Source organism: Arachis hypogaea, chromosome 19, assembly GCF_003086295.3.
Source record: "Arachis hypogaea cultivar Tifrunner chromosome 19, arahy.Tifrunner.gnm2.J5K5, whole genome shotgun sequence".
Lineage (NCBI taxonomy): Eukaryota > Viridiplantae > Streptophyta > Magnoliopsida > Fabales > Fabaceae > Arachis > Arachis hypogaea.
The window spans coordinates 71,385,903-71,403,143 of NC_092054.1; the positions used below are offsets into that span (position 1 = coordinate 71,385,903).

Here is a 17,241-nt window from a genome sequence, read left to right on the forward strand (position 1 = left end):
AGTTGAGCAGTGATCACCTTGTTTTGAGCCAGCAGAGCATCCATAGAGTTGAGCTCTATTACTCCCTTCTTTGAGTTTCTATTAGAAGCATAGAAGTACTCATTATTGGCCACAGTTTCTATTATGTCTATGGCCTCTTCAATTGTCTTTTTCTTGTTGAGATAGCCTTCTGAAGAGTGATCTAGTGCCTTCTTTGATTCTTGTGACAAACCTTTATAGAATATGTGCAGCTGGACCCATTCATTGAACATGTCCGGAGGGCATTTTCTTGTCAACTATTTGTATCTCTCCCAAGCTTCATAGAGAGTCTCCCTATCTTGTTGTCTAAAGGTTTGCACCTCAACTCTCAACCTATTAACTCTTTGGGGAGGGCAGAATCTTGCTAAGAACTTATTTACCATTTCTTCCTAAGTTGTCAAACTCTCCTTAGGAATTGATTCCAACCACTTAGATGCTTTATCCCTAAGAGAAAAGGGGAACAACAACAGCTTATAGGTATCCGGGTGGACACCATTAGCCTTCACTGTATCACAGATCCTAAAAAATGTGGTTAGATGTTGGTTGGGATCTTTCTGTGCACTTCCTCCAAATGAGCTGTTGTTTTGAACAAGGGTGATGAGTTGAAGCTTTAACTCGAAGCTGTTAGCATGAATGGTTGGTTTTAGAATGCTGCTTCCGCAATTTCCTGGGTTTGGGTTGATATAAGAGCCTAGAACTCTTCTCTCCTACCCAGCATGGTTACCAGCACCTTCCCCAACATGATTATGCACTTCCTCCTCCAAAGTAACATCTAGATCTTCCTCCACTACTTCCTTTCCAACTATTCCTTTACCTCTTGCTTCCCTCCTTAGTCTAAGGAAGGTCTTCTTAGGTTCACTATAAAAAGAGGATGAAGTTTCTTCTCTTTTACCTGTCATACATTCAGCAAACAAACAAGTAAATGGCAAGTGAAGGAATCACTCTTGTCAGTACTTATGCTTAGATTGATTGGTGCAATTGATCAAACAGTTAGTGAATTAGTATGATAAAATGGAAATATATACAATGAACAACTGGAAACTCAAATGCCAAAGGAAAGAAGAAAACGAGAAACTGAAATTAAAGGAATTAACAAGGTAAATAAAAAATGCTTAATCTAATTACCCATCAATTTAGTCATTATCAGTTTCAAACCAATCCCCGGCAATGGCGCCATAAAACTTGATGACCGAAATTCACTCACTATATAATGAATCTGTTCCTTGGCAAGTGCACCAAGGTATCGTCAAGTAATAACCCACTATGAGTGGGGTCGAATCCCACAGAGATTGGTAGATTGAGCAACTTTAATCATTGGGTGAATTGTAAATAACAAGAAAGGTAAATAACAAGAATGTAAAATGCTGGAACATAAATGACTGAATTGTAAATGGGGAATGGGTAATAGCAGAAATTAAAGAAAGCTATAAAGAATAGGTAAGATAAGAATAGGGGAAATTTATTGGGATTAGGAGATGTTACTCTCTTGGGATTAGATCTAGATAATCTCATCTTCAATCATGCAACTCATTGACCTCTTGGCAATCATGATTGATTGAACCCCAATTCCTTGGTGATTCAATCTCTCAAATCTTGATAATCAGCCAATTCCTTGGTCTAATTGCTCATGAAGAGAGATATGCTTGGTCCCTGATTATACCACACATCCTCATAGATCCAAATAGTGGGTGGATTTTATGTCACCATATCCAATCCCAAAACCCAGATCTACTCAAGTGTGAGAAGGGATTTCAAGCATGGTTTCATGTTTTCTTTTCTAAGGTTCCCATGAAACCCATTTTGCATTCAACCTCTTTCCCACGATGATTGAACACTAAGCATGAAGAACGAAATTCGTTCTAGCAAATCAAAGAGAATATGAAGAAAAGAAGAAATTCATTATCATTAATCCATCAAGTACAACAGAGCTCCCTCTCCCAATGAGAGTGAGTTTAGCTACTCATAGCTTAGAGAAAAGTACAAGAGATGGAAGAAGATGAAGTGAAGTGTGAAACAAAAATTAATCATCCAATCTAACTTTCTAACCCCCCCTCATTTTCAGTAATCTCAGGGGGTATTTATAGTACTCCTATTACTAGAAAAGGAAAATTATAAAAAGGGAAAGAAAATTACAATTGAAAATAAAAGGAAAACTCTAATAAAATGAACCATGTGCCTAGCGTGTGAGTGGCTGATTTAAGAAAATTGTCGTGTCGGTATAGAATTTCCTCAATTGAATGAATTCTCGTTGCAAGTATAGTTCTACACCAACAAACAATCCTCCCAATCAAAAATATTGGTTGTCACATGTGCAAACCCCAAGTAAGAATTAACCGAAGTATTTAGACTCTGGGTCGTCTCACAAAGAGTTGCAATGAAATGATCAATTATTGGCTATGAAAGGGGTAAGGAGGTTTTGATTGGTGAGAGGGCAATAAAATATAAATGACAAGAAAAGTAAAGAGAGCAATTAAAGAAAGCAATTAATAAAGGGAGACATTCATGGCAAGTGTTGAGATCATAGGCTTTCTATCCTAGTCATGCAATGATTAATTCATCTAATTTAGTCAACTCCAACAAATAGGGAGAAAGTCAAATAAGATTAATCAATCATACCACAATAATAACAAGAATTTATCTTATTACGTCATCTCCAACATTGGAAGAAGATATAGGTTATCTTCCATGAGAGAAAGTCTAACAAGACTAACTAATCTCAATCCAAAAGTCCTAATCAACTCACTAATTTAATTAGCAAAAGATTAGCGTCAATGGAAACAATATTCCAAAAGTCCTAATCAACTTACTGATTAAATTAGCAAAAGATTAGCGTCAATGGAAACAATATTAGCTAACAACTCTAGATCACCAACATGAGTTGGGTTTTCATGACTCAAGATTGCCTAATTACTCTTTCCAAGCCAAGAATGCTCAAAATCTACTCTAACATCCAACCAAGCATTTTATCAAACACTTGGAAGGCATACATGGAAAGCATAGTAAAATGTGCAAGAAATATAAATCTACCAACTATCAATTGCAAGAAAAGTAAATCAACAACTCAATTCATCAATAAAAAGAACATCAAACATTAAATTGCATTAAAAGAAAATTAGATCCAACAATGTTCATTAACATAAAAGTAACAAAATAAAGGAAATGAACAAGAGAAACCAAGAAGATTAAGATGTAACAACAAGAAATTAAAAGGAAAACTAAATTAAAACAAGAATTAGAAGTGAGATTCATGAAAATTAAACCTAAACTACCCTAAATTCTAGAGAGAAGAGAGAGCTTCTCTCTCTAGAATTCTACCCTAAAACATGATGAAAAACTAAACTATGACTACTTGGTTCATTCCCACCTCAATCCCTGGATTCAATAGCATCATAAATGAGTTGATTGGGCGCAAAATGCTTCAGAAATCGCTGGGGGCGATTTCACTTTAGTGGGCCACAGACAGAATCGGCGCGCACGCGTACATGGCGCGTGCGCACCCCTGAACGCGAAGTAACATATGGGAAATTTTATATCATTTCGAAGTCCCGGATGTTAGCTTTCCAAAGCAACTAGAACCTCCTCATTTGGACCTCTGTAGCTCATGTTATGGTCGATTGAGTGCGAAGAGGTCAGGCTTGACAGCTTTACGGTTCCTTCATTTCTTCATGAGTTCTCCCACTTGCATGCTTTTCTCCTCACTTCTTCCATCCAATACTTACCTTATGAACCTGAAATCACTCAACAAATACATCAAGGCATCGAATGGAATTAAAGTGAATTAAAATCACCAATTTTAGGGCCTAAAAAGCATGTTTTCACTTTTAAGCACAAATCAAGGGAGAATTGCAAAACCATGCTATTTCATTGAATAAATGTGAGAAAAGGTGATAAAATCTCCCAAAATAAGCACATGATAAACCACAAAATTGGGGTTTATCAAATCTCACCACACTTAAACCAAGCATGTCCTCATGCTAAGAATAGAGAAGGACAAAAAAAGGGTATGAACATTTATTCAATGCAAATAAACTAGATGTTCCTATCTACATCCATGCAACTAAATGCAAATTGATTCTACCTACTTGGTCAAAAGTAAATCAATCTCCAAGAATATATATCAAGTAGGGCTAAGTAGTATGAAGATTCTTGAATCCCACCAATTCAAATATCAAAATGAAGTTCAAATAGACTTGTAAGAAGAAAAGCTCATGAAAGCCGGGAATAAGGAATTGAGTATCGAACCCTCACCGGAAGTGTATCCGCTCTAGTCGCTCTAGTGTATAGGGTTGATCACTCAATCCTCTTCTAATCATGCTTTCCAAGATTTGTTTTTCTTCTAACAATCAACAATTATTCAATGTATGTATACATTCATCATGAGGACTTATTCATAGGTTGTAATGGGGCTAGGGTAAAGGTAGGGATGCATATGGTCAAGTGAGCTTGAAATTTGTATCTTTGATTAGCCTAAGCTCTCACTAAACAAATATAACAACCTATGCAATTCTAATACACAACCTAGCTACCCATGATTCCCACTTTTTTCATATACTCATGCATTCTTTTTAGTTCATATTCCATATGCATTGATTTTTATTGAACTTTACTTTGGGGCATTTTGGTCCCCTTTTTATTGCTTTCTTTTTCTATATTTTTGTTTATTTTATTTTATTTTTTTTATTATTATAATTTTTTTCTATTTTTTTCATACATTTTTTTTTTCAAAAGTATATACAAATGTATCAATGCATATGGTTTTACATAATTAATGCATAAGCATGTACCCAATTCCCAAAAAATCTTCAACAAAATACCAAATACACTTTTACCTCAACCAATGTCCCAAGTTTCCCATACTCAAATAATACACACCCTCACTAGCCGAAGCTAATCAAAGATCCAAATTAAGGACATTTATTGTTTTTCACTTAGGGGTAGTGATGTACTATAATTAAGAACAAAAGGGATTCAATAGGATCAAAATTGGCTAACAATGGTTGATGAAAGGTAGGCTATTTGGGTAAGTGAGCTAAATAAAATGATGGCCTCAATCCTATAAATGCATGTATACATGGAATAATGGACATAAAGAATCAAACAAATCAAAGATTACAATCATAGAAAGAGAATAATACACACAGGAATAGAAAATAAGTGGTTATATGATGTAACCACACAATTAGGCTCAAAACTCACATGCTTGTGTTCTTAGCTCAAAAACCATGTTCCAAAATACATTCTTCAAGCAAGTTCAACAAGAAAAAAATTTTTTTTCGAATTGGTAGGGTTCCCTAAAAATAGTTTCTTAGAAAAGAAATCATCACCCTAACCAAGTAGTCCTAACATAAAAAGGAAGTGGTAAAAATATGTACAAATTCTAACTAACATGCAACCTATCATGCAATGCAACAACTAACTAACAAAGACAAAAATTAAAAATTGGTGTTGAAAGAAAGTTGTTACCCATGGAGATTGGTCGGACGACCTCCCCACACTTAGAAATTTGCACCGTCCTCGGTGCATGCAAAGAAGAGCAAAGTGGATGGGTTGCTACAATTGATGAGCTCCTTCAAAAGGTTGTGCGGATGAACTTGTTTGTTGCCCCATTTGAAGCTTTTCCATTCCTTTCCTTCTTGGTGGCCAACCTCAAAGGAGAGAAAAAGAAAGAAAATTAAGCCTACAACAAAGATATCAAAACAAATAGAATGTAGGCGGGGGCTAATGCCAAATAAAAGTAAGGTTCTCACTACATGTTAGCTACGCATGTAAGTGAAAAGACAATATAGGCTAAGGCATATTAACTAACACTTGATGCAAGAGTAAAGTCAAGGCATGAAGAGCACTTAAAAGCATCAAGTTCGACTAGAAAGAGTAGGTCATGAAAGACGTGCAAGCTCATATCAATGCACAAAGAATATAAGAGTCATACAAGATTAAGCATTGATTTAAAAGTTTCATCACCCAACAATATCAAACAAGTCAAGAAGCACCAAGATTAACCAAGAAACTCTCAACAATTGAGTGAGAGAATTCAACACCATTATTAAAACAACGAACTTAGAAAAGAAAACATGAACAAGCTATAAAAATAAAATTAAAATGCAATGAATGATAATATGCAAATGCAACATAATAAAGAAGATGAAAATAAGAAAAATAAAAAGTGGATTTTTGAAAAGAAAAGAAGAAGGGAAAGAAAGTAAGAAAGGAAGAAAGAAGAAGAAAGAAGAAGGAAGAAAGAAAACAGGGGAGAAACAAGGCGCGGAAGGCGACGCGTATGCGTCACGCACGCGTGCGCGCGGGTGGGCAGACGGGACAAGCGACGCGTACGTGGATAGCACACATACGCGTGGATGTGAAGATGGCGACCGACGCGGACGCGTCATGTATGCTGGCGCGTCAGGTCGCGGCGCAAAGTGGGCACAACTTTGGCACAACTCTCTGGTTTTTGTACCAGGAGTGCGATATGCACCACCGGCGCGCGCAGATGCCCGTTTTTCCCTTTTTTTTTTCAAAAACAGGACACTCTCCTAATCTATAAACATTTTAAAACAATCAAAAATCAAATGCAAAAACTATTGCCAGCAACTCCTTTTCAGTAGTGGTATAATTTCTTTGAGTGTCATTGATGACTTTGCTGGCATAGTATATCACATGGACCAAGTTATCTTTCCTCTGTCCTAACACTGCCCCAACTGCAAAATCAGATGCATCACACATCAGTTCAAATGGTAAGTTCCAATCAGGTGGGGAAATGATAGGGGCAGAGGACAGCCTTTTTTTTAAGTTTTCGAATGCTAGCATGCATTTTTCATCAAAGACAAATGGTGTATCAGATACAAGGAGATTGCTTAAGGGCATGGCTGTCTTTGAAAAATCTTTAATAAACCTTCTGTAGAAGCCAGCATGCCCTAAAAAGCTCCTAATTGCCTTGACATCACTTGGTGGGGGTAATTTTTCAATGAGTTCCACCTTAGCTCTGTCTACCTCAATGCCTTGGTTAGAAACCTTATGGCCAAGAACTATTCCTCCTGTCACCATAAAGTGACATTTTTCCCAGTTCAAGACCAAGTTGGTCTCTTGACATCTTTTTAATACGAGAGCCAGGTGATTTAGGCAATTAGGAAAGGAATCTCCGAATACTGAAAAGTCATCCATAAAGACTTCAATGAATTTCTCTATCATGTTTGAGAAAATGGAGAGCATGCAGCGTTGGAAAGTTGCAGGCGCATTACATAGCCCAAATGGCATGCGCTTGTAGGCAAACACTCCATATGGGTAAGTGAATGAGGTTTTCTCTTGGTCTCTCAGATCAACCACTATTTGGTTATATCCTGAATAACCATCGAGAAAACAGTAATATGTATGTCCTGCAAGTCTTTCCAGTATCTGATCCATGAAAGAAAAGGGGAAATGGTCTTTTCTTGTAGCTTTATTGAGTTTTCTGTAGTCTATGCACATCCGCCATCCTGTGACGGTCCTTGTAGGAATGAGTTCGTTCCTCTCATTGGGTACAACAGTGATTCCTCCTTTCTTGGGGACCACTTGGACGGGGCTGACCCATGGGCTATCTGAGATCGGGTAGATCACCCCTCCCTGCCATAACTTCATGACTTCTTTCTGTACCACTTCATTCATGACTGGATTCAGCCTCATTTGGGTTTGAATGGATGGTTTGGCATCATCTTCCAACAGTATCTTATCCATGAATATGGCCGAACTGATTCCCTTCAGATCAGCGAGGGTCCATCCAATGGCATCTTTATGTTTTCGCAATACTTGGAGTAATTCATCCTCTTGATCTTAGCTGAGGGTTGAGTTTATGATCACTGGGTAACTTTTATTCTCTCCTAAATATGCATATTTGAGAGTGGGTGGCAGTGCTTTGAGTTCAAGTTTGGGTGCTTCTTTTCTTTCATTCTCCTTCTTTGGTGCACCTTGAACATGAATCTCCACTGTTGCAGCCTCTTCGCTAGATGCTGATTCCTCTTCTGTTAACCCTTCAAGTTCTTCTTCTTCAAAAATCTCCTGTACTGCATCTTCCAGTGAATCCAACCTCATACATTCTCCCAATGGTTCTTGTGGGTAGCTCATGGCCTTGAATACATTGAATGTCATCTTCTGATTGTGTACTCTCAGGGTAAGTTCACCTTTTTGGACATCAATGATAGCTCCAACAGTGGCTAAGAATGGTCTTCCCAGGATGATGGAGGCCTTGGCTTCCTCCTTCATGTCCAACACTACAAAGTCTGCTGGGAAGATAAAATCTCTTTCCTTCACCAGTAAGTCTTCTACTATGCCATGAGGAAACTTGAATGATCGGTCTGCCAGTTGTAGGGCCATTTTTATTGGCTTGGCCTCCTCAATCCTCATTTTTCTCATCATAGCTACGGACATCAGATTTATGCTAGCTCCTAAGTCACATAGAGCCTTCTCCACTGTGATTTCCCCTATAATACAAGGAATCTGGAAGCTTCCAGGATCCTTCAATTTCTGGGGCAGTTTATGCTGAATGATGGTACTACATTCTTTAGTTAGTATCACAGTTTCATTGCTCTTCCAGCTTCTCTTCTTGGTCATTAATTCCTTTAAAAACTCGGCATAGAGTGGCATTTGCTCTATTGCTTCAGCAAAGGGTATGTTGATTTGTAGTTTCTTGAAGGTTTCCAAAAATCTTAAGAATTGGATGTCATTCCCCTTCTTTTTCAATTGCTGAGGGTTTGGAGCTTTTGGGACGTCTGGCTTCAGTATTTCTCCTTTTTGCTGTGAACTGGGAGTGGAAATTTGGACTTCATCTCGTTCCTCTTCCCCTTCATTTGAGTTCCTCTCTTGTGGTTTCTTGGGAGTTTCCTTCAATTCCTTCCCACTTCTGAGGGTGATAGCCTGACATTCCTCTCTTGGATTTGGATCGGTGTTGCTGCACAGGTTATGGCTGGGAACTTGCTTGAATAAGTAGCCAATTTGTGTCTCAAGTTTCTTGATGGCAGCATCTTGATTCTGCAAATTGGACCGCACTTCCTCTCAGAACATTTTACTGTCTTGAACTTCTTTGCATATATGTTCAAGTAGAGTTTCGATCCTTGAGAGTCTATCTTTAAATAATGGTAAGTTGAGATCGGAGGGATTAGAAGGGCCATTTTGGCTTTGGTATGGATGTTGAGATGTGTTGTTAGGTGGGTGTTGATATGATCTCTGTGTGGAATGTTGGTGAGCCGCATTGTTGTTGGGGTTGTGACGTCTCTGATCTTGGCCTTGATCTTGTTGATTTCTCCACCCAAAGTTTGGGTGGTTTCTCCAACCAGGATTATATGTTTTGGAGTATGGATCATGGGTCTGCCTAGGTGAGTTTCCAATGTAGTTGGCTTGTTCCTGATCACCCTTTACTTCTGCATTCACTCCTTCTTGGGCTGCTGATGAGGTGGTGATTGCTGCCACTTGGTTTCTCTCCATCTTCTTGGTAAGGTCAGCCAGCTGCTTGGTGATCATCTTGTTCTGGGCTAGCAGTTCATCTACGTTGTTTAGCCCCATCACTCCTCTAGTGTTGCCTCTTTCAGAAGCATAGAAGTAGTCATTCTCAGCTACAGTCTCAATGACTTCTATGGCTTCTTCAATGGTCTTCTTCTTGTTCAGAGATCCTCCAGATGAGTGGTCTACTGTCTTCTTCGATTCATAAGAAAGACCTTCATAGAAAATGTGTAACTGCACCCACTCATTGAACATATCTGGCAGACACCTTCTTGTCAAGTCCTTAAACCTCTCCCATGCTTCATATAGAGTTTCACCATCTTGTTGCCTGAAGGTTTGTACCTCAGCTCTTGACCTGTTGATCCGTTGAGGAGGATAGAATCTCGCCAAGAATTTGTTCACCACATCTTCCCAGGTTGTTAAACTCTCCTTCGGGAAGGATTCCAGCCATTTAGATGCTTTATCCTTGAATGAGAAGGGAAACAGAAGCAGTCTATAGGTGTCAGGATGAACACCATTAGACTTTACAGTGTCGCATATCCTCAAGAAGGTGGTTAGATGTTGATTGGGGTCTTCTTGGACACTTCCTCCGAATGAACAGTTGTTCTGCACGAGGGTGATGAGTTGTGGCTTTAGTTCAATGTTATTGGCCTGTATGGTTGGCTTTTGGATGCTACTTCCACAGTTTCCTGGGTTTGGGTTTATGTAAGATCCCAGAACTCGTCTCTCTTGTCCAGCATGATGCACTAGACCTTCTCTGCCATGGTTGTGAGCCTCTTCTTCATGATGATTCTCTATATTCTCATCCATGTTTGGTTCAAAATACTCCTCTTCTTCCTCAGCACCAACAACTCTCTTTCTTCTTGCTTCCTTCCTTAATTTAAGGAAGGTCCTCTTAGGTTCAGAATCAAAAGAAGTTGAAGCCCCACTTCTTCTACCTGTCATACAACCAACAAAGCCAAACCAAAAGGGAGATAGAGAATATTCTTGTTAAAAATACTGTTAGTGTGAGTGATATAATATATTAAACAGTTAGTGGGTTAGTGAACTAAATTGTAACAAATAAGAGAACACCACAAACGGGTAGGGGTAACGGGAAGAAAATAACTAAAACTGAAAGTGAATCAATCAAACAGAAATTAAATCAAACAAAAGAAAAATGCTCAATCTAGTTATCCACCAATTTAATCATTGTTGATACAAAATCAATCCCCGGCAACGGTGCTATAAACTTGATGCACGGAAACTTGTCTCTCAACAGATTTCCCTCGGCAAGTATACCGAATTGTCATCAAGTAAAAACTCACAATAGAGTGAGGTCGAATCCCACAGGGATTGATTGGTCAAGCAACTTTAATTGGAGGAATGTTCTAGTTGAGCTAAGCAAAATTTGATTGGAGAATTGCAGGAAATTAAATGGCGGGAAAGTAAATGGCAGAAAATGTAATTGTTGGAAATAAAGGACTGAATGTAAATGACGAAAAGTAAATTGCAGAATCTTAAATGGGGAATGGGGAAGATGAACATAAAAGTAAAAGGCAGAAAGTAAAGAGAATGGGTAAGATCAGAAATGGGGGATTCATTGGGCTCAGGAGATGTTGTATTCTCCGGATCAAGTTCATTCTCATCTCTTCCTCAATCAATGCATTCATTGATCTCCTTGGCAATCTGAAGTGATTGGATTCCAATTCCTTGGCAACCCAATCTCTCAAATTTTGATCAATAGCAAATTCCTTGGTGTAATTGCTCATGAGAAGAGATGAAGTATGGTCACTGTTCATATCCTGGGTCGAGCTATCCAACCTGGGATGATTGGCGACAAAGCGACCGACTTCTTCAGGTCAGGCTACCCGACCTCTTCTCAAAGAGGTCGGCCAAATCGACAGGAAAGCCCAATAAAGGGCCCAAATAGAGGAACACGACCCAAATCCAAAGGCAGTCCAAGCCTATAGAGATAAAGGCGGTTCCCTTGAAGATAAGCTGACCTCACCCAAAGATAAGATAAGATAAGATAACTAACTTATCTTATCGAAAAGGTCAACCCACACTACTATAAATACACTGGAGCACCCAGGTATAACTCATACTCTGATTCTACAATAAACCTGCTTAATAGCCATGCTAACTTAAGCATCGGAGTCTCTTGTAGGTACCCCCCACCCTCCGATGACTAAGGATCAGAAGTGCAGTCAGTTCAACGAGTCGGATACAACAGCTCCGGCCGCCACCAGCCAGCCGGACACATCATCTCCGACCAGTATAGAAGATCTCATCCGAGATCGACCTACAGTTTCAGGTAACCCTCAGAACATTGGCGCCGTTGCCGGGGAACCTGGAAGTCATCCCATCACCATGGCAGACGAACAGGATAATGACCACAACTCAGATTTAGAGGACAGAATGCCGCACAAAAACATGGGTGCCACACCAAAAGGACACTCCAGAATCTAACAGAGACAAAAACTCATCACATCCGGGAGTAATAGAAGCACTACAAGATCGCCTAAAGTAACTCGAAAAAGGAAGCCAGCACCAGCAAGAAGTCAGCAAGGATCTACAAAGAGAGGTAAGGCGACGTCAAGAATTAGAAGATAAACTACTACAACTTAAAGCTGATCTCAAAGCAAAGGCTACCCGGACTACCCCTGAGGACAACTCTCGCAAGGATCAAGATCCATTCACTAGGGAAATCAAGATGACTAAAATCCCTAAAGACTTCAAACTTCCGGATATGGCTTTGTATGATGGCACTGCAGATCCCAACCATCACCTCAGCAACTTCAGAAGTAGAATGTACCTCACCGACGCCTCAGACGCCGTTCGCTGCAAAGCTTTTCCAATGACTCTCACAAAGACAGCAATTAGATGGTTCGACAACTTACCTCCTAAGTCCATCTCAAGCTTTGAATACCTAGCCAAAAAGTTCTTGGCCAGATTCTCCATCCAAAAAGACAAGGCCAAGCACACCCCCAGCCTACAAGGAATCAGGCAGGGAGATCTGGAAAGTCTTCGCAACTACATGGAAAGATTCAACGAAACATGCCTGTATATACAAAGCTTGCCAACAGAGGCTGCCGTTATGGGCCTCATTAACGGCTTACGAGAGGGACCTTTCAGCCAATCTATATCAAAGAAATACCCTACATCTCTAGATGAGGTACAAGAGCGGGCAGAGAAGTACATCAGCATGGAAGAAAATTTCCGACTTGGAGAAGCCTCGAAATCCGGTTTCACCTACCGAGATAAAGATAAAGAATCCAAGAAGAAGGAAGATCGAACGGGAAAAAAAATAAAAAAGTATCATAATTACACCCCTCTTCGGGTGTCCCTTGTGGATATTTACAAAGAAGTCTGTAACACAGAAAAGCTACCCCCAGCTCGACCACTCAAAGGCAAAAGAGGAGGAGAAAATCGGAACGAATACTATAAATATCATCGGGTCCGAGGACATTCCACCAACTAGTGCTTCGACTTAAAAAACATCATAGAAAAGTTAGTAAGGGAAGGAAAACTAAATCGGTATCTAGCCACTCGAGATGATGAACAGAGAAAAAGACAAAGAGATGAAGATGTCGGACGAGCTGAGCGATCACCTCGTACGCCAGAAAGACATGTCCATATGATACACGGAGGATTTGCAGGAGGAGGAATCTCCAAGTCATCCCGCAAAAGATATCTCAAAGAAGTATATCATGTCGAAGGGAAGGAGGAAGCACCCGACATCCCTGCAATCACATTCACCAAAGAAGATGCATCAGGTGTCATCTCAGGACACGACGATCCCATGGTCATCACCATCATACTGGCAAATGCCAATCTCCACTACACATTAATAGACCAAGGGAGTTCTGCCGACATCTTATTCAAAACTGCCTTCGAAAAACTCGGCCTAGAAGAAAAGGAGCTTAGAGCATACCCGAACAGCCTGTTCGGACTGGGAGATACCCCAGTACAACCACTGGGATACATGTCGCTACACACAACCTTCGGAAAAGGGAACCAATCCAAAACACTCAAGATAGACTACATTGTGGTCGACGTAAGTTCAGCCTACAATGCCCTAATAGGTCAGACAACACTAAATCAACTCGGCGCAATAGTCTCGACTCCACATCTATGCATGAAATTCCCAACTACAGAAGGGATAGCTACGATAAAAGCAGATCAAAAGATGGCACGCCGCTGTTATAACGAAAGTCTAAACCTCAGAGGTAGAGGAGAAGAGTTCCATACAATTGAGCTTGGTGGAATTCAGAGACGTGAAGAACTCCATCCACAACCCGAAGGAGAAATAGAGAAAGTTCAGATTGTGGATACCTCGGACAAAACAACTAATATTGGCACTGATGAGCGGATAATTTATACACTTTTTGGCATGGTTTTTACATAGTTTTCAGTATGATTTAGTTAGTTTTTAGTATATTTTTATTAGTTTTTAATTAAAATTTACATTTCTGGACTTTACTATGAGTTTTTGTGTGTTTTTCTGTGATTTCAGGTATTTTCTGGCTGAAATTGAGGGACCTGAGCAAAAATCAGATTCAGAGGTTGAAGAAGGACTGCAGATGCTGTTGGATTCTGACCTCCCTACACTCAAAGTGAATTTTCTGGACCTACAAAACTCCAAATAGCGCGCTTCGAATTGCATTGGAAAGTAGACATCCAGGGCTTTCCAGCAATATATAATAGTCCATACTTTGCCCGAGTTTAGATGACATAAACTGGCGTTCAACTCCAAGAATGACTTCTCCACGTGTAAACTTCAAGCTCAGCCCAAGCACACACAAAGTGGGCCCCGGAAGTGGATTTCTGTATCATTTACTTATTTCTGTAAACCCTAGTAACTTGTTTAGTATAAATAGGAGTTTTTACTATTGTATTTAGATCTTTGGATATCTTTGGATTATCTTTTGATCCTTTGATCATGTTTTGGGGGCTAGCCTCTCGGCCATGCCTGAACCTTTCACTTATGTAGTTTTCAACGGTAGAGTTTCTATACACCATAGATTAAGGTGTGGAGCTCTGCTGTTCCTCAAGAATTAATGCAAAGTACTATTGTTTTTCTATTCAATTCAACTTATTCCGATTCTAAGATATTCATTCGTACTTCAATATGATGGATGTGATGATCGTGACAGTCATCATCATTTGCAACTTATGAACGCGTGCCTGACAACCACTTCCGTTCTACCTTAGATTGAATGGATATCTCTTGGATATCTAATACAGGAGACCGAGTCTGAGTTATTAGTGTCTTCGTGGTATAAGTTAGAACCCATGGATGGCCATTCCTGAGATCCGAAACGTCTAAACCTTGTCTGTGGTATTCTGAGTAGGATCTGGGAAGGGATGGCTGTGACGAGCTTAAAACTCGCGAGTGCTGGGCGTAGTGACAGACACAAAAGGATCAATGGATCCTATTCCAGTATGATCGAGAACCGACAGATGAATAGCCGTGCCGTGACAGAGCATCTTGGACCATTTTCACTAAGAGGACGGGAAGTAGCCATTGACAACGGTGATGCCCAACATATAGCTTGCCATGGAAAGGAGTAGGATTGATTGGATGAAGACAGCAGGAAAGCAGAGATCAGAGGAACGAAAGCATCTCTATACGCTTATCTGAAATTCTCACCAATGAATTACATAAGTACCACTATCCTATTTTATATTTTATTTAATTTTCATCCACTATAATTTCTTAATACAATTTAATCTGCCTGACTGAGATTTACAAGGTGACCATAGCTTGCTTCAAGCCGACAATCTCTGTGGGATCGACCCTTACTCACGTAAGGTTTATTACTTGGACGACCCAGTGCACTTGCTGGTTAGTAGTATGAAGTTGTGAAAACAAATATAAGATCATGAACGTGCGTATTATGTTTTTAGCGCCGTTACCAAGGAATGGAATGATCACGTTTTCGCACACCAAGTTTCTGGCGCCGTTGCCGGGGATTGTTCGAGTTTGGACAACTGACGGTTCATCTTGTTGCTCAGATTAGGTAATTTTTTTTTTGTTTTATTAAAAAAAAAATTTCTTCAAAAATCTTTCAAAAAAATTTTCCCTTTGTTTTCGAAAATTATTTTAAAATTTTTTAGAATGAATTCTAAAGTTTCAAATTGGTATGCTGAAGTTTGGCTGGCCATCAAGCTTTAGACTAACTTGGTATGATTCTTGGAATCTTGATTGAGGACTTTGAATTCATTGCTTCCTTTTCCCTATAGGTTTTCAAAAAAAATAAAAATATACAAAAATCCAAAAAAATTAATAAAATCATAAAATCAAAAATATTTTTTGTTTCTTGTTTGAGTCTAGAGTCAATTTTTAAGTTTGGTGTCAATTGCATTTTTTCTAAAAATTTATGCATTTTTCGAAAATTCATGCATTCATAGTGTTCTTTATGATCTTCAAGTTTTTCTTGGTAAATCTTCTTGTTTGATCTTCATATTTTCTTGTTTTGTATCTTTTCTTGTTTTTCATATGCATTTTTAATTTGTTAGTTTCTGAAGTTTGAAAATTTCTAAGTTTGGTGTCTTGCATGTTCTTCTTTCATTAAAAATTTTCAAAAATAAGTCTTGATGTTCATCTTGATCTTCAAAGTGTTCTTGGTGTTCATCTTGACATTCATAGTGTTCTTGCATACATTGTGTGTTTTGATTCATAATTTTTATGTTATGAGTCTTTTTCATGTTTTTCTCTTTCTTCATTAAAAATTCAAAAATAAAAAAAATATGTTTTCCTTATTTTACTCAAAATTTTCGAAAATATGATTTGATTTAGTCAAAAAGTTTTTAAATTTAATTGTTTCTTATGAATCAAATCAAATTTTCAATTTCAAAATTCTATCTTTTGCAAATCTTTTTCAAAAATCAAATCCTTTTCAAAATTTCTTTCTAATATTTTCGAAAATTTTTCAAATTAATTTTCAAAAATCTTTTTCTTAATTTTACCTGCCTATTAAGAAAGGTCCAATCTTTACATTTTAAAATCCTATCTTTTTGTTTCTTGTTAGTCAAGTAATCAACTTTAATTTTAAAAATAAAATTTTTTTAATCTCTTTTTCAAATCTTTTTCAAAATAAGTTTCAATCAATCATATCTTTTTGTTTCAATCATATCTTTTTAAATTTCAATCATATCTTTTTCAAATTTCAATCTTATCTTTTCAAAATTTGATTTTCAAAATATCTTTCCATTAACCACTTAACTTTTTATTTGATTTTTATCTTTAGTAAAACTGCCCAACTAACTTTTTACCTTTAATTTTCGAAAATACATTCCCTCTATTTCAAAATTTCATTTTAATTAACTAATTAGTTTTAATTTTAAATTTAATTCAATTTAATTTTCGAATTCTAAGATTAATTTTAAAAATATTTTTGTTTTTATTTTCAAAATTTAACTTTAAATTTTAATTTTTATTTTAATTAATTTTCGAAATTCTCTCACCTCTCATCTCCTTCTATTTATTTATTCATCTACTAACACTTCTCTTTCACCCAAAAATTCGAACACCACCTCCCTCTCTGTGTTCGAGTTTTTCCTCTTCTCTTCTTTACGTTACATTCTTTTCTTCTTCTACTCACACAAAGGAACCTCTCTCTACTGAGGCAAAGAGGATCCCTATTATTTTCTGTTTTCTTCTTTTTCATATGAGCAGGAGCAAGGACAAGAACATTCTTGTTGAAGCAGATCCTGAACCTGAAAGGACTTTAAAAAGAAAACTAAGAGAAGCTAAAATACAACAATCCAGAG

General features: G+C 38.1%; 1 pseudogene; it reads left to right on the forward strand.

Moving 5' to 3' along the window:
• Window positions 1-9,740: 9,740 nt before the first annotated feature.
• On the forward strand, window positions 9,741-9,841 carry LOC112781340 (small nucleolar RNA R71; annotated as a pseudogene).
• The last annotated feature ends 7,400 nt before the right edge of the window (window positions 9,842-17,241 follow it).